The 23748-nt window shown below is 51.3% G+C and overlaps 1 non-coding gene across 1 annotated transcript; it reads left to right on the top strand.

The window, feature by feature from the left end:
• The first annotated feature begins 4177 nt into the window (after window positions 1-4177).
• On the top strand, window positions 4178-4259 carry TRNAS-GCU. The gene has a single exon. It is a non-coding gene; the product is annotated as a tRNA-Ser (tRNA).
• The last annotated feature ends 19489 nt before the right edge of the window (window positions 4260-23748 follow it).

The raw sequence follows: 23748 nt of genomic DNA, 5'->3' as shown, positions 1-23748 counted from the left end.
TGTGAGCACAAAACTGCCCCAATGCCAGAGAAACTGGTAAATAATACCAATGCCCAGGCATGAAATCATCTGAACTACAGAATTCCCACCGCAAACCTGGCTCCCAAAGCACAGGGGGTTTGTTCTGTTTGCTTAGCCAGGTGCCACAGGAGTCTTTGCTGCTTTTACAGATCCAGACTAACACGGCTACCCCTCTGATACTCCTAGTGACACTCTCCAATGGATCCCCATCCTCCACCCACCTTGAGCTAGGTAGGAGCGGATCATTATTATCCCTACTTGAAAGAGGGAGAAGCCAAGGCTGAGAAAGGAGAATTGATTTGTCTTAGGTCACACAGCCAGTCAGTGGCAGAGTTGGGAATAGGACCCAAGAGCACTGATTTTCATACTAACCATCAGATCTTGAATTTCACACATTGAATGACCTGAATAAAGTGCTCTCAGATGAGCTCCAGACCAACAACAGTGCACAGTAATTATTCAGCAAGTATTTGGGGAGAACTGCAACGTTAGAGAGAATCATGAACTGCTCAGGGACAATTAATGCAGCAAAATTTGTCAACATATAACAGGTTCTGACTTATTTCCTTGGTCTTAAAAGAGAACAACAAGGACCTGAATCTCCTCCCTGTCAATAACCCCCTGCTCAGCCAATCAGGGTAGAGACAGGACGGGAGGCTGAGGGTTCTCACCAGAGAGCCCAAAGGATGGCCCAGGTCACCGGTGGGGATCACTGCCCGAGCACTATTTCAGCCCCACATTTTTGGGTGGACCTCCCACAGTGGGAGCTGCCGAGCACTCCCCCGGAACACACACATACAGACACACACATACACACACACCACTCCTGGTGTTGGGAGGGGAACAGGTGAAGGACAAAAGAAGCAAGAGACAAAGAGAAAGGAGGACGGGATGGATGGAGGAAAAGGCGAAACAAAAAGGACAAACCCTAATGACCCCAGTGATTTTAAGGGACAAAATCCCAGGTGCGGAATAAAATTCTGCCTCCTTAAGTTCGTGTTTTCCATGCCTAGAATTCAACTGTCACCAGATGGATCAGACTGAACAGGTTTCAAACCTCGAGGAGGCTCTTACCTTCTAAACAGGGATGGCTGTTTTCTAGTAAAATCAGGAAAAGGGAAGGAGAAAACTCGAAAGAGGCTCCTCCTGGCACTCACGTACGTGAACCGAATACTCTCTCAGTCCTCAAAGAGAGACCTGGAGAAGGAGACTTGCTGAAGCAAAGCCACAGGGGTCTCTGAGGTTTCCCTGGCCCCTCACGCCTGTCCTGCCTGGCTGATGTCAGCATCTCTCTGTGAGGTCACCACCTCCCCACCATCTTTGACCAATAGTCTGAGGTCCTGCAAAAAGCCTTTGTGATGTCACTGCCACACCCCTCCCTTGCTGTGCTAATGTCCTGCCCCTGCCCAGGCACTTTGGAGGTTTGAGCTGCTCCCTGTGGATCACCCCACTCAAGGAGCGTTCGTTCTAGGAAGCAAGCCGGCTAGACAGGAGAACATCAGACGCTGCTCCCAATGCTACACTCAGTTTTTCAGAAATTAGTCGACTTTATGGCCAGAAGAGACCATTAGAGCATCTAATCTGACCCCCTGCATATCACAGGCCTCCTGTATGACACCAGAGCTACTTTTGGGGCAAACACGTTCCAGAAAGGCATCTAGTCTTCATTAAATGACATCAGGACATGGCGAATCCACCACTTTCCTTGGTAGCTTGTTCCTGTGGTGAATCATCCTCGCTGTTGAATATTTGTGTCTTATTTGTAATATGAATTTGTCTCTTTTCACCTTCCAGCCACTGGGTCTTGTTATGCCTTTCTCTGCTAGATTAAAGAGCCCTTTAATACACAACCTTTTCTCTCCATTAAGGCCCTTCAACACTTCAATGAAGTCACCTCTCAATCTTCTTTTGATAAGCTAAAAAGGTTGAGCTTGTTCAATAGCTCACTAGAAGGCATTTTTTCCAGCCTTCAGAACATTTATCATCAGACTCCTGAACTTCAACTGGATGTGGTTCTTTGTTCTTCTGCACAGCACAGCTCCTGGAGAAGAGGGATCTGTAAATGTACATTCGTATGATACCTTTGTTTAATTGATGAAAACATAAACTAGACACTTAGAGGATTGGAACTGATTTCAGCTGATGGACAGCTTTGCTAGGTTTTTAATGCATTTGGACAGCAAAATGTTGAGTGTTTACATTCATATCAAGCACTCCCGTACAGAGGAGCTCCTGAACATAATGGAGAATGGAAATGAAAATGTTTTCCATTTTTTTTTTAACAAAAGGAAGAAGGTTATAAGAGAACACAGGGGTTTGAACTGCAGTTAAGCACTCTACCACTGAGCTAGACCCCCATGACAACAGGCGTATGGAATCGTGATGTCCAGGACTTTGAAGGACAAACCCTGATTCATCGAGGTCCTTTGCCATTCCCAGACCACGGGTTGTTTTAAAAATGGGGTTTGATTAAACTTCTTAAATGTGGCAAACACCACAGCTTGCACACCCACCGATATAGCTTTTCCCACTGACATAGCTGCCACCTCTTGAGAAGTGGATTAACTGCACCCACAGGAAAACTCTCTCCCATCGGCATAGAGCAGTGGTTCTCAAACTGTGAGTCAGGACCCTAAAGTGGGTCGTGACCCTGTTTTAATGGGGTCGCCAGGGCTGGCATTAGACTTGTAGGTGCCCGGGGCTGAAGCCAAATGTCTGAGCCCCACCACCCAGGGCTGAATCCCTCAAGCTCTGGTTTTGCCCTCCCCTAACTGGGGCAGGGCTCAGGCTTTGTCTCCCCTGCCTCTGCTCCGTGTGGAGGGGCTTGGTCCCTCTTTCCAGGGCCATGTAGTAAGGTGTTTTTTTTTTTGGCAGAAGGGGGTTGCAGTGAAAGGAAGTTTGAGAAACCCTGGCATAGAGCCTCTGAATATGTCTAGACTTGGCTCCCCGTGGCAGATCAGACACTGAAAGTGCAGCCATGGAGACACCACACACCAGCCTTGCCCAGCAGGCAAGAATCAAACCTCCACAGAAAGACGCCTGTTGTTTTCTAACCCATCTCCCTAAGCCCTCAGCCACCACCACTTAACAAAGGGGCTTTTCTACACTATGGTTCTGTTCTCACTAAAGGGTCATTTCCAATTGTTTGCTCCGACCAGCATTAGGGAAAATGGTGCCCTGGGCAAAGCTTGTACTTTGGCACTTCCCCATTGCCCCTGGACGATCCCCACTCCCCCTTTACCGCTAGCCCCTGCACTCCCAACCCTTGCACCTCCTTCACCCCTAACTCCTGCCCCCTCCTGTGCCCCCTTTGCCCTTAACTCCCTGGGCCACCAGCCATTGCCCCTCTCCTGCAGCCCATTCACATGGTTCCAGTGCTGGAGCCCCCACACTTGTTCTCCCTTTCCCTGGGCTTTGGCATCACTAGTCCCTGATTAGCGAGTAGGGTTCAGTGGTCCCCAAAATGTGGGGCATGACTCCTAGGGGGACACAGAGGAACATTCATGGGGGCACCTCAGGGTCCGAGCCAGCCCCCATGGAGGGAGCAGCACTCAGCTCCACTCTGTCCCAGCTCTTCCCCAACCCCACCCTCAGCCTGGGGGTCTGACTCCCTGCTCGGCCTCGACCCCCTAACCCGTCTGCACCCCTCTCCCCAGCAAGCAACAGCCCCACTCCCAGCCTTGGTTCTTGACTGCGGCTTCCGCGGGGCCAAAGCCATGGCTAAGAGGGCACAGTGTGAAATGTTTGGGGATCACTGGTTTAGGGTGATGTTCTCAATCACTTCTACAAAGTCCAATAAAAGCTATTCCTCACCCACCTACCCCTCCATCAGGACCAACTAGGTATGTTCTGCTGCCCCTCACTCATGCAGGAAGGATAATAACATTTCATTCCACTCAATCCTAAAGTGATTTGTAACCCAACACCACCAAAACTGGTCATTTTGGGAAAGTGGCCCCATCATGCTGCATACCTAGGCAGAGTAGGTGTGTCTGTGCAAACACGGTCTGTTCCTGAAGTCTTTCCCCCAGCTCCTCACTAGGTGTGAGGGGGGAGCTCATTCAGCCTCTGCTTCCGCTTAGTATTTAAAAACTCCTTATTGTCCCTAGCTCTGCTGGCCTTAGATTTCTATTCCTGTCTTTTGCTTGACAGCTTAGATGAGGTGGCTGAGTGGTTAAGGTGATGGACTGCTAATCCATTGTGCTCTGCATGCATGGGTTCGAATCCCATCCTCATCGGATGCGTTTAGTCATCATCCCCTCCTTTGTAGACAACCATGTCCCCCTTTGGTACAATGACAGATCAAACAATGTTCCTTCTTGCAAACAGAAACCCAAACTCCCTTGCTTAAAATAAAATGTCTAAATCCCAGATTTCTTTAAAAAAAAATTCTCTAGTGCTGTATTTCTTAGTTTTTATCTCAAAAGGGAACATCCTCATCATCTCCCCCAAACACCCTGGGACCTGCCCAAATTATTAAAATACCCTCAACCAGAGCAAGGCCAGAGCAGTGAACCAGAGCTAGTGTCTAGGCCAAGATGTTCTGAAGGAGGCAACTCAAACATTTTCTCCCTGCTTCCCTTGGCAAGGTCTGACTGAGAAAACAAAATTCCCCAAACTGGAAATTTTCTGCTGAAAAACCAATATTAGTCTGTTTGGGGACTTTGGTTTGCAAGTATTATTGTTATTATTCTCTTCTGATTTCTGAATCAGTTCAGTTCAGTCCTTGTTCTCCAGGTGTGTTTCCAGCTGCTGAGTTGTGGGGGAGAGAGGCCAAGTCATGATGTCTCTTCCCCTCTTTCATAGTTTCTTCCAACTTGCTAGGAAGCTCCTTTGCTACGATGTGACTCAAGCAGTGTCCATTGTCTCTGTGCTATCTCGGAGAAGCCTGCATTGTACACGGTTCCTGGGATAGTCCTTTGGAGTGTGGATCCCTTCAATGGGCCAGCAGCGAGTCTGGCGCCTCCCTTGTCGCACCTGAAAGGCTGGTGGGGGGCATTTCCCAACCTCATAACATATATCAGTAACGCACACAGAGCAAAACTTCATAACTTCCCAACCAATGCGAGCACACACAAGCCAACACGATATTAATGTTCAACAGATCAAGACTTTTGAAATGATACTTCACCAGGCAGACTTTGTACAAACCATGGCATCATTATATGAGAGTGGTGAATATGGGGCTTCCAGGTGCTGCTTTGAGCACAGCGTGCCACACCTGGGCTTACATTGCAGTGGAGACGTACCCTTAGAGTCCATCTCTCCTGGGATAAAGATGGCAGCAGGGCTGGCCTGGGTCATCTGACTTGGGCTCCTGGACGTAAAGCTGAGGGGCTAAAAACTGTGGTGCAGATATTTGTGTTCACACTGAAGCCTGGGTTCAGAAACCCTCGCCCCTCATGGGGCCTCAGAGGTTGGGTTCAAGCCCATTTGTCTGCACTGTAATTTTATAGTCTTGCAGCCCCAGCTCCATAACCCTGAGTCAGCTGACCCGGGCTTTGGGACAGGTGCCCTGGGTGTGTTAATCACAGTGTAGACGTAACATTAGGCTACATCTCCAGTGCAATGAAACACTCTCGGCTGGCCTGTGTCGGATTAATCAGGATCACGTGGCTTGGTCTGGAGTAAAGATGTAGTGTCCGTGTCTGGGCTCAGGATCAGTCCCCTGCTCCAGGAGCCCAGAAGGGTGGGAGGGAGTTTAGCGAGTGGAAATGGTGAAACCGTATTTAGGGGACTGGACCACTGACCTATCAGCTCTTAACACCCAAACTTTCAGTAACTCTATTGTCAGTGCCTGTGAATGTAATTCAAACCATAAGAAAAGCCACACTGGGCTAGAGTAAAGGTCCATCTAGCTCTGAATCTTGTCTTCTGACAGTAGCCAATATCAGGTGCCCCAAAAGCCACTCCCGAAGGTACCAGTGGGAGTTGAACCCAGGATCTCCTGTTTACAAAACAGGGGGTTTAATCAGATAAGCCATGGTACCTGCTGTTACTTGAAGCATTGTGCTGCCCACACCTGACTCTCTGCCAATCCCCACTGAGCCCTGACAAGCTTTGCTCGTGTTTGGATTCTGTAAAGCAGAGGAGCAGGTGATGGTTTACTCCCAAGGTGTGTGAGCAATTATTTGCACAGGTCTACGCTACAAAATTAGGTCGGTGTAACTACATTACTTAGAGGTGTAAAAAATGTAACCCCTCCCCCCCAAGCAATGCAGTTATATCAACCTAATCCCGGTGTAGATAGCGGCTCAGCTGTCAGAACTTTCTGGAGCTATGAAAGGGGAGGGGCCCAGCCTCTGCAGCAGGAATGCAGGGCAGGCAAGTTCACCGCAGGCATTGTAGGATACTGGAGGCGGCCACTTATGGTGATATAATGAACAGCAGCATTTACACTGACAATTTGTCACTTTAAGTTTGCTGCAAAAAGCTCTAGGCCTCTCGTCGAGGTTGGGATTGAGGGGCACTGGGAATAGGAGGGGCTGTGGGTTGGGACAGAGGAGAAGGGTGCCGACTGAGGGAGCGTTGTGTGTTTTTCACACAACTGAGCAATATAATGATGCTGAAATAACTTTGTAGTGCAGACCTGACCAAAGATTCACACACAGAGACACAGTTTGCAAGGAAAACCTCACCTGCTTCTCTGCTTTGCAGAATCCAAACACATGGAAAGCTTGTCAGGTCCCGGTGGGGATGGCAGGGAGTCATGTGTGGGCAGACACTGTATTTTAGCCACAGGCAGGCACTATGGCTTAGCTGGCTAAAGCACCTGCTTTTAAACAGGAGATCCTGGATTCAACTCCCAGTGGTGCCTTGTTGAGTACCTCTTGGAGCACCTGGTATTGGCTACTGTCAGAGGACAAAACAGAGAGCTAGATGGACCTTTGGTCCAGTTCAGGCCAGTATGGTTTAAATTACGCTCACAGGCACTGATAATAGAGTTACTGAAAGTTTGGAAGTTAAAAGCTGATAGGTCAGTGTTCCAGCCTGTCACAGATAACCCCCTCCCTCTGGGACAGGGACAGGTCTGGGCTCTCAACAGCAAATGGTTCACCCTACTCCACCAGGTCCTGACCCAGGGCCTTGAGGAACCAATACTCCTGTGTCCAGGGTTGATCTCTCACTGCAACAGTCCTGTTCCCTGAGTCACTTCCCACCCTTACGTCCAGAGTCGGTAATGTCCCGGCATCCAGCGTCGCATCCTTGGCGGTCAACTGGGTGTCTGCAGGGGCCTCAGGGTGGCTGGATGTTGCAGCCTGGGGGTCCAGCAGCTTCCTGGCAGGAGCCCACAACATAGGTTTGGTCTCCTCCTCAGTCCGCCCAGGCTGAGCTGAGCTGCTCCCTTTTATACTCCGTCTCCAGTCGGCGCATGCCCAGAGAGGGGGAGGGGGTGTGGCCTCTTCAGCCCACATGGCGCAGTTAACCCTAGCAGTGCCAGTTCAAGGTTGATACACCGCATCACAGATAGCATTTCCCAAATGTTGGGATTAGCTAGGAGATCTCTTCAGGAGTAACCTCCTGTAGGGACTGGGTCACAAATACCTTGGGAACCAAATACCTGGGCATTTTGCCTAGTTCCAAGTCACTTACTGTGGAATTCTATCCCTGGATCATCTGAGACAATATTGACTTAAACAACTGAACCACCCTGTGACCATGTGCACTTACTTCCGTCGGTTACATGGTTTGGGGTCTGCTGCTGTTCACCTTTTCAGAGTGGAGATTTAAATACACGACTCTTTCTCTGATAATATGTCCAGCAGCTTGGAGTATTCTCTCCTGTTGACTGAACTGCATTTGAATTTTCTCCATGTCACCATCCAGGGATAGGGGAAAAACAAACCTAAAGTAAAGAATGATGGTCATTTGTCTGAAATTTCCCAATAAATCTGAGCTACAATCTGTCAAACAACACTAACATGCAGTTATATGACCAAGGACCCTTCATGAAAGATAGAAAACCCATATCACAGAGAGGTAGAAGACACTTTCATTTTAATTTAAAGTGAAATTCCAGACTAGGTTACATCTGATGTTTCAGAATCAGGATGAGAAATTCTCCAATGATCCACTGAAACCTGCTTCACCCAGCGCTGTCTCATTAGTGTTATTTACAGAAGTTTTAGCACGTTCATAACGGGTGGAAAAAACAGCCGACCTTCCCAGAAGTGGCTTTGCCAATAGAGGGAAAAGGGGATTTGAACAGTGGTTGGGATCCATTTGAAATCCCCTTCCAAGTCTGGGACATTTTCACCTCCTGCCAGACTGACGGATTTAGGATCAAAGACGTACAAGCACCATTCCCAAGTGAGAGCCAAGAACATGACCTCACCGGACACTTTGGGAAGTGAAGGAATATGAAGGGGGTGAACTTTGCATGGCTCACGCACAAGGTAGCAGTTCTGGGGTGATGGGGTGACTCAGAGATTCCATCCTTCCCCATCTCCTTCCAGTGTCACAGAGCCTAAAATGACACTTATTTCCCTGACACTGCTCCAGCTCTTCATCATATTTAAATATATTTTAAATGAGGAAAAAAAGTCAAAATAACTGCTGTTCTGCACAATCCAGGGTAATGTGACAGCAACTGGGAATGAGAAAATCTGTCCTCAAAGAGGAATGTGGCAACTCAAACAATAACTTTGCACTGGGAGGAGGAGTACAAATGTGAATCTCCAGGTTTGTTTAGACAAGGAAATGTGACGGTGGTTAGGTCAGATCAGGAGGAAATGTGCAAGATAATTCCACCTACTTTCCATGGCCCATGTCTTTAGTGCAAGAATAGTTCTCTTTTTACATCAGGAAAGTGAACTCAAGCTAGCTAACTCCATGGCAACCATAGTGATGAGGCCCAGGTAGATTTTATCTCAACGTAACTGGTTGAAGACACCCCTTATCTCCTTCACCTGGGGTGACAGAGATTCCTGGTAGAAAGGACACCCACTCCCATGACTCGCAGGACAATGGAGTTGATAGAAAGGACCACAGGATCCACCCCAAAGACAGGTGAGCTTCAAAACTGGGCAACTCATGTGTGGGAGCTGAGGGACCACAATGTGCAAAAGATGCAAATACCTTAATAGTCACTATCTGGGAACTGTCAAAAGAATTAAAGAAAAAATCTTCTGACAGCTCTAGAGAAGGTTTTTATGAAGTTTATCTCCTTTACGGATTCTCTGATGTTTAGAAAGGCCTGAGCTATGACTGAAGCTTTTCCCACACTCGCAGCATTCATAGGGTTTCTCTCCCATGTGGACTCTCTGATGAGAGATAAGGGAGGAGAAGTGAGTGAAACGTTTCCCACACTCACTGCATTCATAGGGTGTCTCTCCTGTGTGGATCCTCTGATGCATAGTAAGGTTTGAGCTCCGAGAGAAGCTTTTCCCACACTCACAACATTCGTAGGGTCGCTTTCCTGTATGCGTTGTCTGATGAGAGATAAGGGAGGAGAGGTGAGTGAAACTTTTCCCACACTCACAACATTCGTAAGGTCGCTCTCCCGTGTGCATTGTCTGATGAGAGATAAGGGCTGATCTCTGAGTGAAGCTTATCCCGCACTTGCAGCATTTGTAGGGTCGCTCTCCCGTGTGGATTCTTTGATGAGAGATAAGGGTATATCTCTGAGTGAAACTTTTCCCGCACTCACAGCATTCATAGGGTTTGTCTCCTCTGTGTATTCGCTGATGCCTACTAAGGGCTGAGGTACGATTGAAGCTTCTCCCACACTCACAGCATTCGTAGGGTCTCTCTTTCGTGTGGATTATCTCATGTCGAATAAGGGCTGAGCGGTAATTGAAGTTTTTCCCACACTCACTGCATGTCGTCTCTCTCTTTTCCCTGAGGATTTTCTCCTGGGATGTAGTTTCCTTGAGGTCCCTGTGAGTTCCCTGACAATTAACGGGTTCATCCACTCTCTCCTCTGAGTGGTTTCCCTGCTCTCTCTCTGGTCTGGGGTAACTTTCACCAGCTTTTCCCTGCTCACGGGGGCGGGACACGCTCCCTTTGGCTCTTCGCAGTAATTCCCCATGCGCTTCGGCGAGCTCAGCATCTTCCTGGTGAGGATTCTGCTCCTCGCTCTCCCTCACCACCCCATCACCTGCTAGAAGGGAGGAGAAATCTCAGAATGGGGGATGGAGAGACAGAGAGCAAATCCAAGTAAGTGCTGGAGAGACAGAAAATAAAAATCGGGGACTGAATTCCCCCAAACTTATCCCCATAGAGGGCAGTGGAGGGGATCAATTCTGCTCCCCACCCAGGACTGGCCTTTAGGGGGGGGCGTACGGGTGCCCCACCCAAGGGGGTGCCGGGCGCAGGGTTTGGATTCCCGCCTGACCTGCTGCCAAGAGGCTCGCTGGGCTGATGAAAGCGGCATGGGAGGCAGATAAGCAGCAGCGTGGGGGAGTGGGAGAGAGCCGAGCTGCAGGGGGCAGTTGGACGACCAGCCGTCAGAGCCAGGTGACTGCTCCGGAGCAGAGGGGCCCCTCCTCTGCCCTGCTCCATGTGTGCAGCTGCTGCTGTTCCTGTCCCCCCACCCCCCGGTTACCCCCGGAATCGCCCCTGTCCACTCCCGACTGGGAGCATCCTCCTGACTGCTCTGCGGGGGGGAGGTGCTGATTGATGGTGGGGTGTCCCCCTCCCCCCACCCGGGTACCCGATTTCCTCTGAGTTGGGGTGACGGGACGGGGGGAATCTGCGTGTGCTGCTGCCTCTCTGGGGCCGGAGCTGCCGGCAGCTGCTTGTGTCTGAACAAGCCTAGTTCAGGCTCCTGACCCTGAGAGCACTGTCCTGACAGTGTGCTCACTCACTCAGGGGCACACACACAGTCCTTCAAACACACACTCCTTCATATCCTCCCCTCAACACACACACACACAGTCCTTCACTCACTCCCTTCAACACACACACACACCCCAGGGCTCCCTGCATCCAGGTCACTTGCCCCCCGGGCTGAGCTGAGACATCAGGAGCAGCTGCTCTCCTGCCCGCCCCTTACGCAGCCTGCAGGGACAGTGACCTGGGTGCAGGAAGCCCTGACGTCGCTCCTTGCTCCCCTCTCCCAGCCCCCCAGGGCTGCGTGGGGCGGGGGAGCAGCAGTCCAGTGGGGGAGCGAGCAGCAATGCCAGCTGCTTTGTGCATCTAGGTCAGGTTCCCCACTTGGGTGCAGGAGGATGCAGGGGTTAGGGGCAAATGGGGCACAGTGCAGGGGCTGGGGGCTCAGGAAGGGGCAGGGGTTGGGGTGCGGGGGGCAGAAGTTAGGATTGAAGGGGGTGTAGGGATTAGGGGTGCAGGAGGGGGAGAAGGCATTTGGGGCAAAGGGGGCACAGTGCAGGGGCTGGGGGCTCACGAGGGGGCAGGTGTTGGGGTGCAGGGGGCAGGGTTATGCACCATGCAGGGGTTCAGGGTGCAGGAGGGAGGTGCAGGGGGTATGAGTGAAGGGGGCACAGTCCTGGGATTAGGGGCACATGAGGGAGGGGAAGGGGTTGGGGTGAAAGGGCACAGTGCAGGGCTTAGGGGCACAGGAGGGGGCAGGTGATGGGAGGGGCTGGAGGGGGCAGGAGTTAGGAGTGAAGGGGGAGCAGGTATTTGGAGCCAAGGGGGCACAGTGCAGGGGCTGGGGGGAAGGGAGGGTGAGGAGCCTGGAGAGCCCATGGGGGACAGAGGGAATGGGGGGGTGCCATGCCCATGGGAGCCAGGGGCACCCAAATGCAAGTTTGCCCAGGGTGCCATGTCCCCAAGGCCGGCCCTGCCCACATCCCATCCAAACACTCAGCAGGAAGGGAGGGAGCTCCAGCCAAGCTGTCAGTCATCATCTGTAGGAAGCCAGGAGTGAGATCTGCTGGGGACTGTCCTGAGCTCACAGAGTCTGTGTGGGGAATCCCAGCTGGTTCTCTCAGGCACTGACAGTTTCTGGGTTGATTTCATGTTTCCTCACCTGTCCAGGGACTTCTCAGGATCTCGCTGTCCTCTGAACCCTGAAGATCCAGGACCCACGGCTCTTCCCCTCCTTCCAGCTGGGAGATCACGTAGGGTTTGGAAACTGGAAACCCTGCTCAAGGGAAAGAAAACAAGGGAGGCAGGAGGGTACTTTGCCTACCTCTGGTATAGATGGTGACTAAACTTAAACCTCTGCAAACCAGGAAATGAGAAGTTAATATAAACGCCCCCCCTCCAATGCAACCTTAACTTTGCCCCCAACCCTTAACCCTGCAGCTGGCAAGAACCACTGAGGATGGTTCTGTGTGGCCTGTGCAAAGGTTAACAAACTGCCACAGGGACTCAGGTATTCAGCTCAATGGAGCAGTAACGGGATGAATTATATGGTCTGTGGTATAAAGGACGTCAGAATAGATGACCTAATAGTCACATCTGGCCTTCAAAGCTATGAACCTATAATCGATCTGAGGAAAGACTAAGAGAACGTGCCACTGTCTGTGCTGTGTTCTCAGGTGGGAATCCCAGCATCTATCCGCATGTCCTCCAGCTGTGTGCACGGGGCCAGCTGGAGCTGTGACTGGCTGACGGAGGGATGGGTTGCAGCAGCTGAGCAGAGCTGTGCCTGTGCAATGCAGAGAGGTGCATGTGAAACCTGGGGGGCCAATTCTGCCTCAGTTCTGTGCTGAGTGTTGTAGGCTTTGTCAGCAAAGGTGCCCAAGGGCGTGTTCTTGCCATGGGGGTTGTCAGCACCCTGGCGGCGTATGTTCGAGTGATCTGTGGGGCTTAGTGAGGGGTAAGTGAAGCAGTGACTCAAAAGGAAAACTCAGGCTGAGGGCAAAGAGGTGGTAACACTGCGAGTCTCAGCTGGTCTGTGTGCAGGAGGTTCAGTACTGGAGAGCAGGCCAGGGGGAGGAAGCTTCTATTTGCTATGACGGAGACGAACCCAAATATTATCTTAGCAAAGAGAAGTCCTGAGACTTTCTGCTGTACTGCTCTGTTCCCAGAGCGCTCTGTAACCGGGGAGGGGAGAGGGCTAGTGTGTGTCTCTCTGGCATGTTGGGGTGATGCTGAAACAGGGCAGAGCAGAGGTGGCATTGTGGGGGTGCCATGAACCTTAACTCTTCATTTCCTCTTCTAAGGACGGAGGGGACGGGAATCCTTACCCAGCGAGGTCACATTCTCATAGTTCTCCTGCATGACGTCTCTGCAGAGGGCTCTCTGAGTGGGGTCCAGCAGAGCCCTCTCTACCCTGGTGAAATACACAGCCACCTCCTCGAAGGTCACCGGCCCCTGGAAGAGCAAGAGTCCAACACCTGCTGCCCCACTAGTCATGGAGGAAAGGAACCAATGAAATGGAAGCTGTGAGACAGAGACAGTCAGCAGAGTCCTATCCCCACACTGCTGAGAGCAGCCAGGGGGGCACCATGGTGAGAGAACAAAGAGAGACCCCTTGTCTCTGCCAGCAGATCCATCACACGGCTACGAGCCAGAGGCTGATCCAGCCCCATGGCAGGAACCCAACACCCTCCCCACTGCCAGCAGCTGGATGTGAGGGGCCAGGACATCTTCCCTACACCTCCCTGCTGGGTGCCCCCTTCCCATGTCACACCAGCCCCTGGCTCGCAGGCTGAGGGTTCAGCACTGGAAGTCTGGTCAGTTTTCCCAGCCCCACCCAGGGAGTTGCTTTGTCTGTTTCCTGTTTCACAAATTAGGGAATTTTCTCCCCCAACACCCAAGCGTTTGTTCTGAGGATCTAGGCCCATGTTAAACAAGTCCCAGGAGGTTTGTCACACTCTGTCCCCTCCCTCTCCTCACCCAGCGGATTCCCTGCCCCCCCCCTCCAGACCTAACTCCCCAGAAGTTGCCACCTCTTCAGTATTTCCTGCCCCTCCCCCTCCAGCAGGAACCCACCAGCCACCCCCCCAATAACCCGACCTGAGCTGGCTCCACTGCAGCCAGAGAAGCCGCCGCCCGGCCCGGAGGGGTTAATGTCGGGCTCCCCCCCCCCCCCCGCACAGACCCCGCTGGGGAAGTAGCAGCTGCTCCGCTCCCAGCTCCCGATGGAGGCAGCAGCGTCTGGTCTCTCAGGAGCTGCCGGGGGCTGAAGCTCCCGGTTCTGTGCGCTCTCGGCTCCCGCCTCCTTCCTCCCGCTCCCAGCTGCCCCAGCCCCTTCCCCCCCCCGCTCCCAGCTGCCCCTGCCCCAGCCCCTTCCCCCGCCCTGCAAACCCCCGTGCCCTGCACCCGGGCACCGCGGCGGGGGGTGGGGGGGGGTGGAGCTGGGAGCTACACCAGCCCCTGGCCCCGCTTTTCCCCTGGGGAGACCCGCCCCCGATCCTGCCCCCTCCGGGCTGAGGCGGGTCCCGCTTCCCTGCGGGTCCCAACCCCCCTGCGAGGGGCCGGGGGCGGGGCCAGGCCCGGGGAGGAGCCGCCCCTTCCTGCCCCCCCCCCGCCCGGCCCCCGCCCCTGTGTGCGGCAGCGGGGCCATGGCCGGGGCCGGGGGCAGCGCGTGGGGGGGCGGACACGCGTGGGGCGGACACGCTCCTGCCGGGAGGGGTCGGGGCCGGGGGCTGTTCGGGGCCGGTTATTACGGGGGGGGTCACGAGCCCCCCCGGCTCTGCCGCTCCCCGGGAACAGGCGGGGGGGGGGCTGAGAGGCACCGGCTGGGGGAGGGGGAGGGGGCGGGGCCGGGGGGAAGGATGAGCAGTGGGGGGAGGGTCAGGCTGGCTCCGGGGACCTCCCTTCCCTGGGCTGGGGAGGGCGGAAGCGCCCCGGGGCAGGCTGGGAGATGTAGTTCCTCACGCTCCCTGGACCGGAAGTGACGTCAGCGAGGGAGGCGGGGCCGGACTGCGAACGCGCGCGGGGCCGTTGGAGCCTCTCCCGGAGCCGGAGAAGAGTTTTGTGTCTCCCGGCTCTGGGCATGCGCAGATCGGGGGCGGGGCGGAGTGTGATCAGCTGCTGGGTGAGCGCCGCGCGCTGCTCCACTGTGAGCCGGGAGCCCGGGCGGGGCAGGGGGGGGGGTCCCGGGGCCCATTAACCCCCCGGGGGGGCTGGGAAAGGGGCGGGGGGGAAAGTGTCGGTGCAGCCCGGACATGGCGGGGGGGGAGCCGGTGACCCCCGAGGAGCGGGGAGAGAAAGGGGGGGGGCTGAGACCCCCTCGGATTTACCGCTGCCCCCCCCCGTGGGGACCCCCCTCCCCCCCCGTCCTGCCCCCTTTCTCCCTAGAGAGCCACGAGCAGCCCCCAGGGTGACCCCCCCTCCCCCAACCCCTGAGAAGTTCCCTGTCTCCCCCCCCCCGATTGTGCCCCATTTTCTCTCCCCTTCGCCAGTGTCCAGCTCTCCCTGGGGCTGGGGGGGCTCTGGGGGTGTCTGGGGCCCCTGGCCAGGGACTCTGGGGACTGGGGGCCAGGGAAGATCTGGCAGGACCCTGGCTGGGGCTGTGGGGGTGTCTGGGGCCCCGGCTGTGGGGTCTGGGCACTGGGGGGTGTCTGGGGGCTGCTACTAACCCTGATCCTGCTCCCGGATCAGTTTGTGCCACAATCCTGGCTCCAAGCGCGGCCAGGCAGCCCCCAGCCAGGCCCACTCACCCTGATAACTTTCTATCCACTTATCAAACACTGTCAGGTGAAATCACAGATTTTTCATTTCTCCCCTCTTGAAAACTGCAGGAACTTCTGGTCCCGCAGGGAATATTCATGCTGCCTTCCCCCAGTCCTTGTCCTAGATCTGGGGGGTGAGGCAGGTGGGAAGGGGGCTAGAAATGCCACACAATGGTCTCTTCCACAGCGTTCTGGACTCCTTCTTTCTGAAATCTGGTTTCATTGAGACCATTGTTAATCCAGAGTCACTGCATGGAAAGACAGGGAGTGACTCCAGATGGACAGTGGGGCAAATGAGATCAGCAATTCTCCCTGTGAGGAGGGGCTCTCATTAGCTGCTCTCCCCAGAGAGCTAAAGCAGGGAAGCTGCTCAAACGCTCTGTCCCTCTGCGCTCAGGATATTGGGGTTCAGCTTCCTGGATCAGACGCTGCAGCCTCCATTGTGATCTGGGAGACCAGGCTTAGCAGCTGCTGCTCCCCCAGCGGGGTTCTGTGCTGGTATGTGACCTTAATTAAAGCTTTTTTCTCTGCCCGGCCCAGGGGATAACTTTCTGCAGCTGGTCCTAGCCCCCTAGGGCAGCCCTGGGCCCTGTTAATACAAATTCTCCCACAGACTCCAGGTAACTGAAAGACCTCAGGGAAAGTGCTGGGGACTGGCAAGAAAGTGACTCTGCACAAACAGCCCCCTCCCCCCCATTTCTCCTCCCATTAGTAGTTGCCAGGAGAAAATCCAGCCCTGGGAGAGCAAAGAACCAGGAATGGGACTGTCCCAGCCAGAGGGACAGGGAGAGAGGATGGGAAGGAGAGACTGAAAGGGGCAGTGGGAGAAATGAGGAGGGAGAGATTTCCAGCTCTCTAGTCCACCCAGACACATGTATTGCAGCATCCCTGGGCAGAACCACTTTCCAGTGAACAAGAAAAGGCTCAGAGAGAGGAAAAGCCAGTTTCTGACTCCATATTCCCCTGCTGGGGTGTGACTGCCGTGGGGTCAGTGTCCGAGGGAATCCCCCACAGTGACTCCTTTGGTTCTGCTCTTTTCTAGCCTTGTGTTCAGAGACTTTGTTACGGGGTGAGGGGAGGGAGAAGGGAGGTTAAAAATGTCTCTGTGGGCTTAGCCTGGCAGGAGGGGCCAGGTCTACACTGTAATAAAGAGATCAAGCATGTTCCCAGCATGGCAGATTCTACGATGTCTGTCTGGAGGGAAAGGGCCTGGGGGAATCGTGATGTGAAATTAACTAAAGCCTGTTCTGAAACCTCCACAACTGCCCTTCTCGCCTTGCCAGGGCTGCAGAATGACGTCCATGTTTTTCTCCAGCTCATCCCATCCTCCCATGACACAGGGAAGAGAAATGGCTGCAGTGGAGCCAGCTCAGGTAGGGATTATTTTTTTGAGGGAGGGGTTTGGTGGGTTCCTACAGGAGGGAGAGGGACAGCAAATACACCGGAGATGGGCAGGTTTGCACAGTCTGGTTTGGAGGTTGGAGCGGGGCAGGAAATGCACAGGGTGGAGAAAGGGAGGGCAGGGTGTGACAAACCTGCTGGGAGTTGTTTAATAAGTGGCCTAGATTCTAGGAACAGACCCATGAGGTTCGGAGGTGGAAATGCTCTAGTTTGTGGAGCAGAAAATAACCCACGTGAATGGGGCTGGGAAAACTGACCAGACTCATAGTGCTGGAGCCTGACCCGACTAACCAGTGGCTGCTGTGAAATATGAAGGGGATACCCACCAGTGAGGGTTAGGGGAGATTCCCCTCCCTTCATATCCAGCTCCTCACAATGAGGAGGGTGTTGGGCTTCCTACCAGGGAGCTCTCCCTGGTCCCTGCTAGGGGCTCCCTCTCCTCTATCAGTCTGTGGCTAGTAGGTATGTGATGGATCTGCTGGGAGAGATAAGGGGCTCTCTCTTTGTCCCCTCACTCTGATGTTTCCGGGATGCTCTGAGCAGGGCGGGGGTGGGACTTTGTTGACTGCAATCCACCCAGGGCTTCCCTTTGATGGGCTCCTCTCCCCACAAATAGTGGGGCTGTGAATGGGGCAGCAGGTATTGAGTGTTGGACTCTTGCTCTTTCAGGGGCCGGTAGCCTTCGAGGAGGTGGCTGTGTATTTCACCAGTGAAGAGTGGGCTCTGCTGGACCCCACTCAGAGAGCCCTCTACTGGGATGTCATGCAGGAGAACTATGAGAATGTGACCTCACTGGGTAAGGGTTACTGTCCCCTCGGTTCTTGGAAGGGGAAATGGAGAGAGAAGGTTTACGCCAGCCCCACAATGCCGCCTCTACTCTGCCCTGTTTCAGCATCACCCCAATATGCCAGTGACACACACACTACCAGAGACCCTCCCCTGCTGCAGAACACTTTGGGAACAGAGCACAGGAGCCATATTGCACAATGTCAAATATCTCCTGTTTGCTCAAGTAAAACTCAGGTTTAAGTGCAGCATAATCAACAGAAGCTTCCTAGAGGTCACCAGATGAAATTAATAGGCAGCAGGTTTAAAGAAAATAAAAGGAAGTTGTTCTTCACGCAGCGCACAGCCAACTTGTGGAACTCCTTACCTGAGGAGGTTGTGAAGGCTAGGACTACAACAGCGTTTAAAAGAGAACTGGATAAATTCATGGTGGTTAAGTCCATCAATGGCTATTAGGATGGGTAAGAAATGGTGTCCCTAGCCTCTGTCTGTCAGAGGATGGAGATGGATGGCAGGAGAGAGATCACTTGATCATTGCCTGTTAGGTTCACTCCCTCTGGGGCATCTGGCATTGGCCACTGTCGGTAGACAGGATACTGGGCTAGATGGACCTTTGTATCTGACCCGGTACGGCCGTTCTTATGTTATGTATGTATGTGTCCATTTGGTGCAAGGAGCTCCTGGCCCTCAGAGACCGTGTGGAGGCTTTGGAGGCCAGGGTGTTGGAACTGGAGGAGCTAAGGGAGGCAGAGAAGTATGTTGATGAGGCTTTCCGGGACACTATAGAATTGTCCCAACTCCGGTCAGACAGCCCCCGCACTGTTGAGGAGGATGAAAGGCCCAGGGAATGAGAGCAGTCAACGGGAGCAGAGGGAAAGCTTCTCATAGTTGGGACCCTCACCCCAACACTATCTGGAAGAACCTCTTGCACTGAGGGGGGAGGGAACTCCACTCATTAAGAAAAGGCAGCTGTTAGTAATGGGAGATTCGATCATTAGAAACAAGGATATCTGGGTTTGTGATGACCGGGAGAACCGTATGGTGACTTGCCTGCCTGGTGCGTAGGTTGCGGATTTCTCAAGGCATCTAGATAGATTTATATGTAGTGCTGGGGAGGAGCCAGTGGTCATGGTACATGTAGATACCAATGACATAGGGAAGGGTAGGTGAGACGTCCTGGAGGCCAAATTTAATCTGCTAGGAAAGAGACTGAAATCCAGGACCTCTATGGTGGCATTCTCAGAAATGCTCCCAGTTCCACGCGCAGGGTCAGGTAGGCAGGCAGAGCTTCGGAGTCTCAATGCGTGGATGAGATGATGGTGTAGAGAGATGGGGTTTAGATTTATTAGGAACTGGGGAAACTTTGGGGATGGGGGAGCCTATACAGGAAGGATGGGCTCCACCTAAACCAAAGTGGATCCAGACTGCTGGCACTTAACATTAAAAAGGTTGCAGAGCAGTTTTTAAACTAAGAGATGGGGGAAGCCGACTGCTGCAGAGGAGCACGTGGATCGGACAGAGACTTCTCTTAGAGGAGAGTGTAGTGATAGAGATTTTTCTAGTTTTAGTCAGGAAGAGAGGCTGGAAGAGGATAAAGTAGGAGCCAGATCAGACGAGAAGCATTCACACACAAAAGAATCTAACACATCAGAAAAGGGCAGACAAATAAACAGTGACAAGTTTTTAAAGTGCGTGTACACAAATGCTAGAAGTGTAAATAATAAGATGGGTGAATTAGAGTGCCTCGTGTTAAAAGGGGATATTGACATAATAGGCATCACAGAGACCTGGTGGAGTGAGGACAATCAATGGGACACAATCATTCCAGGGTACAAAATATATCGGAAGGACGGAGCAAGTCATACTCGGGGGGTGGGGAGGGGAGTGGCACTGTATGTTAAAGAAAATGTAGACTCAGATGAAGTAAAAATCTTAAATGAAACCTCATGTTCCATAGAATCTCTATGGATAGTAATTCCATGCTCTAATAAGAATATAACAGTAGGGATCTATTATCGACCTCCTGTGAAAGACAATGATAGTGAGGATGAAATGCGAAGGGAGATTAGAGAGGCTATCAAAATAAAGAACTCTATAATAGTGGGAGATTTCAATTATCCCCATATTTACTGGATACGTCACCTCAGGACAAAATGCAGAGACAAAATTTCTCAATACTTTAAATGACTGTTTCTTGGAGCAGCTGGTACAAGAACCCGCAATGGGAGAAGCAACTCTCCATTTAGTCCTGAGTGGAGAGCAGGATCTTGTCCAAGAGGTAACTATAACAGGACCGCTTAGAAATAGTGATCATAATATAACAAAATTTAACATTCATGTGGTGGGAAGAACAGCTCAACACTGTGGCATTTAATTTCAGAAAGGAGAACTATACAAAAATGAGGGGCTAGTTAAACAGAAATTAAAAGGTACAGTGACTAGAGTGAAATCCCTGCAAGCTGCATGGATGCTTTTCAAAGACACAATATTAGAGGCCCAACTTAAATGTATACCCCAAATTAAAAAAAAAACAGCAAAAGAACTAAAAAGAGCCACTGTGGCTTGGTTTAACCATGTAAAAGAAGCAGTGAGAGATAAAAAGGCATCTTTTAAAAAGTGGAAGTCAAATCCTAGTGAGGTGTATATAGAAGGGAGCATAAGTACTGCCAAATTAAGTGTAAAAATGGAACAGAAAAGCCAAAAAGGAGTTTGAGGAACAGCTAGCCAAAAACTCAGAAGGTAATAACAAAATGTTTTTTAAGTACATCAAAAGCAGGAAGCTGTTAAACAACCAGTGGGGCCCCTGGACGATTGAGTTACAAAAGGAGCCCTTAAAGATGATAAAGTCATTGCAGAGAAACTAAATGCATTCTTTGCTTCAGTCTTCATGGCTGAGGATGTTAGGGAGATTCCCAAACCTTTTGTGGGTGACAAATCTGAGAAATTGCCACAGATTGAAGTGTCACTAGAGGAGGTTTTGGAACTAATTGATAAATTTAACGTAACAAGTCACCGGAACCAGATGGTATTTACCCAAGAGTTCTGAAGGAACTCAAATGTGAAATTGGGGAACTATTAGCTATGGTTTGTAACCTGTCCTTTAAATCAGCTTCTGTACCCAATGACTGGAAGATTGCTAATGTAACGCCAATATTTAAAAAGGGCTCTAGAGGTAATCCTGGCAATTACAGACTGGTAAGTCTAATGTCTCTGCCAGGCAAATTAGTTGAAACAATAGTAAAGAATAAAATTGTCAGGCACATAGAAGAACAAAAATTGTTGGGCAAAAGTCAACATAGTTTCTGTAAAGGGAAATCATGTCTTACTAGTCTATTAGAGTTCTTTGAAGGTGTCAACAAACATGTGGACAAGGGGGATCCAGTGGACATAGTGTACTTAGATTTCCAGAAAGCCTTTGACAAGGTCTCTCACCAAAGGCTCTTACATAAATTAAGTTATCATGGGATAAGAGGGAAGATCTTTTCATGGATTGAGAACTAGTTAAAAGACAGGGAACAAAGGGTAGGAATAAATGGTAAATTTTCAGAATGAAGAGGAGTAACTAGTGGTGTTCCCCAAGGGTCAGTCCTAGGACCAATCCTTTTCAACTTATTCATAAATGATCTGGAGAAAGGGGTAAACAGTGAGGTGGCAAAGTTTGCAGATGTTACTAAACTGCTCAAGATAATTAAGACCAAAGCAGACTATGAAGAACTTCAAAAAGATCTCACAAAACTAAGTGATTGGGCAACAAAATGGCAAATGAAATTTAATGTGGATAAATGTAAAGTAATGCACATTGGAAAAAACGACCCCAACTATACATACAATATGATGGGGGCAAATTTAGCTACAGCTGATCAGGAAAAAGATCTTTTTGTCATTGTGGATAGTTCTCTGAAGACATCCAGCAGTGTGCAGCAGAAGTCAAAAAAGCAAACAGGATGTTAGAAATTATTTAAAAAGGGATAGACAATAATACAGGGAATATCTTATTGCCCTTATATAAATCAATGGAAATAACTAATTTAGACCCCATCATTTTATATGTCTTTGGGATTATGTTTTCCAGTGGGCTGCACTATGTGTTATCCTGACATTTAGTAGTGCTGAGATGCTGCATCCAGTAATATCCCTGCCCTTCCTCTCCCCTTTCTCCACTGAGCCCCACGCTTATGTTTCCAGCTTCCCCAGGACTCTCTCTTTGTCTCTGGACCTGTCTGTCAGCAAGAAGCAGAGCCAGGGAGACTTGCCCTCTCTCTGGAGACTTCGATTTCTGGGACATGGATTTACTTTCTATGTGTTTTAAGAGACTTTGAAATTGAGTGTCTGTGACATTAAGCACAGTACAATCTGGACTGTTGAACAGCTGTGTCCCCTCAGTTCCCCAGGCTGGGGTGCCTTTTACACTGCTCTACTGTGAGAGCAGCCACTCCTGGGCAGGTAACACGCAGTCTCCAGAATGTAACTCGCTCCCAGCTACACAGTTTTGAGTGCTGCTAGTCAGCAACTCCCGAATTACATACCATACAGGGGAACCCCAGAAAATTCTCTGCTCCCAGACATCTCCCAGAAATGTGCATCTTGTCCTGTCCAGCACACTACTGAACAGTGGGAGCTCATATGAAATCTGTTATTTCATCAATGGAAAATGACATGCACCAGCCTTGTTATTCCAAATGGAGTTTCCAACACACTTTAATCCAACCACACTGGTTAGAGAAAACAATAAACCAAGATTAACTACTGGGGAAAAAAAAAAAAAAGATTTTCAGTGACTACAAGTAATGAGCAGGGGCGGCTCCAGACCCCAGCACGCCAAACACGTGCTTGGGGTGGCATGCCGCGGGGGGCGCTCTGCTGGTCCCGGGAGGGCAGCAGACGGCTCCGGTGGACCTCCCGCAGACCTGCCTGCGGAGGGTCCGCTGGTCCTGCGGCTGGGGTGGAGCATCCACAGGCACGTCTGCGGGAGGTCCACCAGAGCCGTGGGACAGGCGACCGGCAGAGCGCCCCCCGCGGCGTGCCACCGTGCTTGGGGCGGCGAAATGGCTAGAGCCGCCCCTGGTAATGAGGCATAAAAGTCAGAATTGTTTACAAAAGAAATGCAAGATAAAGCATAAACTAATGTTTAACTTAACAAGCTAAAACAGATTTAAAACTAATGATTCTCTCACCATCTGCTGAGACAGGCTGGTTTTCCTTTCAGCCGGGAATCCCTCTAACCTACCCCTGCTGCCCACATTCAGTTCTTCAGGAGTTGTCATGAGCAGAGGGAAAGGGGGGGGGAGAGAGAGAGAGTCTCATGCATTTTCCTCACCTCTCTTTATAATTCAGTCCTTTGTACTAGAAACAAATCCAGTTCTCAGCTGAGTCATGGTGACAGGCTCTCGTAGATATGAGCTTCAAGTGGTCCCTGTGATGGAATGTAAATGTCTTCTTCACACCTTCCCTCTCCTGGAGAATGGCTATTTGACCAGCTGTTTGCCTTGCTGTCTCTGAGGAACTTAGGGTTAGGGTTGCAACTTTTTCAGTAACATCATGCCGTAAAATCTCATAACTTTACATACAGTGTTGCTACACATTTTAAGGAGGATTTTCAGTAGATTGTCTTTTCAAATGGTACCGAACAAGCCATACAGTGATAAATCAAGGGGGAGGGGAGGGATCTCCCTTTTATAAACACCCAGCCAGCCAGATTGCTGTAAAATCCTTGTTGGTGTGACTTCTCTGCTTGCTTTACCTGTAAAGGGTTAACAAGGCCATAGGTAAAAGAAAAGGAGTGGGCACCTGACCAAAAGAGCCAATGGAAAGACTAGAACTTTTTAAAATGGGACAGTAACTTTCCCTTTGTCTGTTGTTCTCTGGAGAAGGCGACACGGAGTAGCAATGCTGTGTGTGGCTTGAAGCAGGTTTGAAAATTCATCTTCCATCCCTAGAAGAAATGATTTGGACAGGGAATGTTTAGACAGACACAATCAGGTTTATATTTTTTATTTTGGCTTTTGGA

The sequence above is a fragment of the Mauremys mutica genome, unplaced genomic scaffold, assembly GCF_020497125.1.
Source record: "Mauremys mutica isolate MM-2020 ecotype Southern unplaced genomic scaffold, ASM2049712v1 Super-Scaffold_100095, whole genome shotgun sequence".
NCBI classification, from domain to species: Eukaryota; Metazoa; Chordata; order Testudines; family Geoemydidae; genus Mauremys; species Mauremys mutica.
This window is presented reverse-complemented; position numbering and strand designations above follow the sequence as displayed.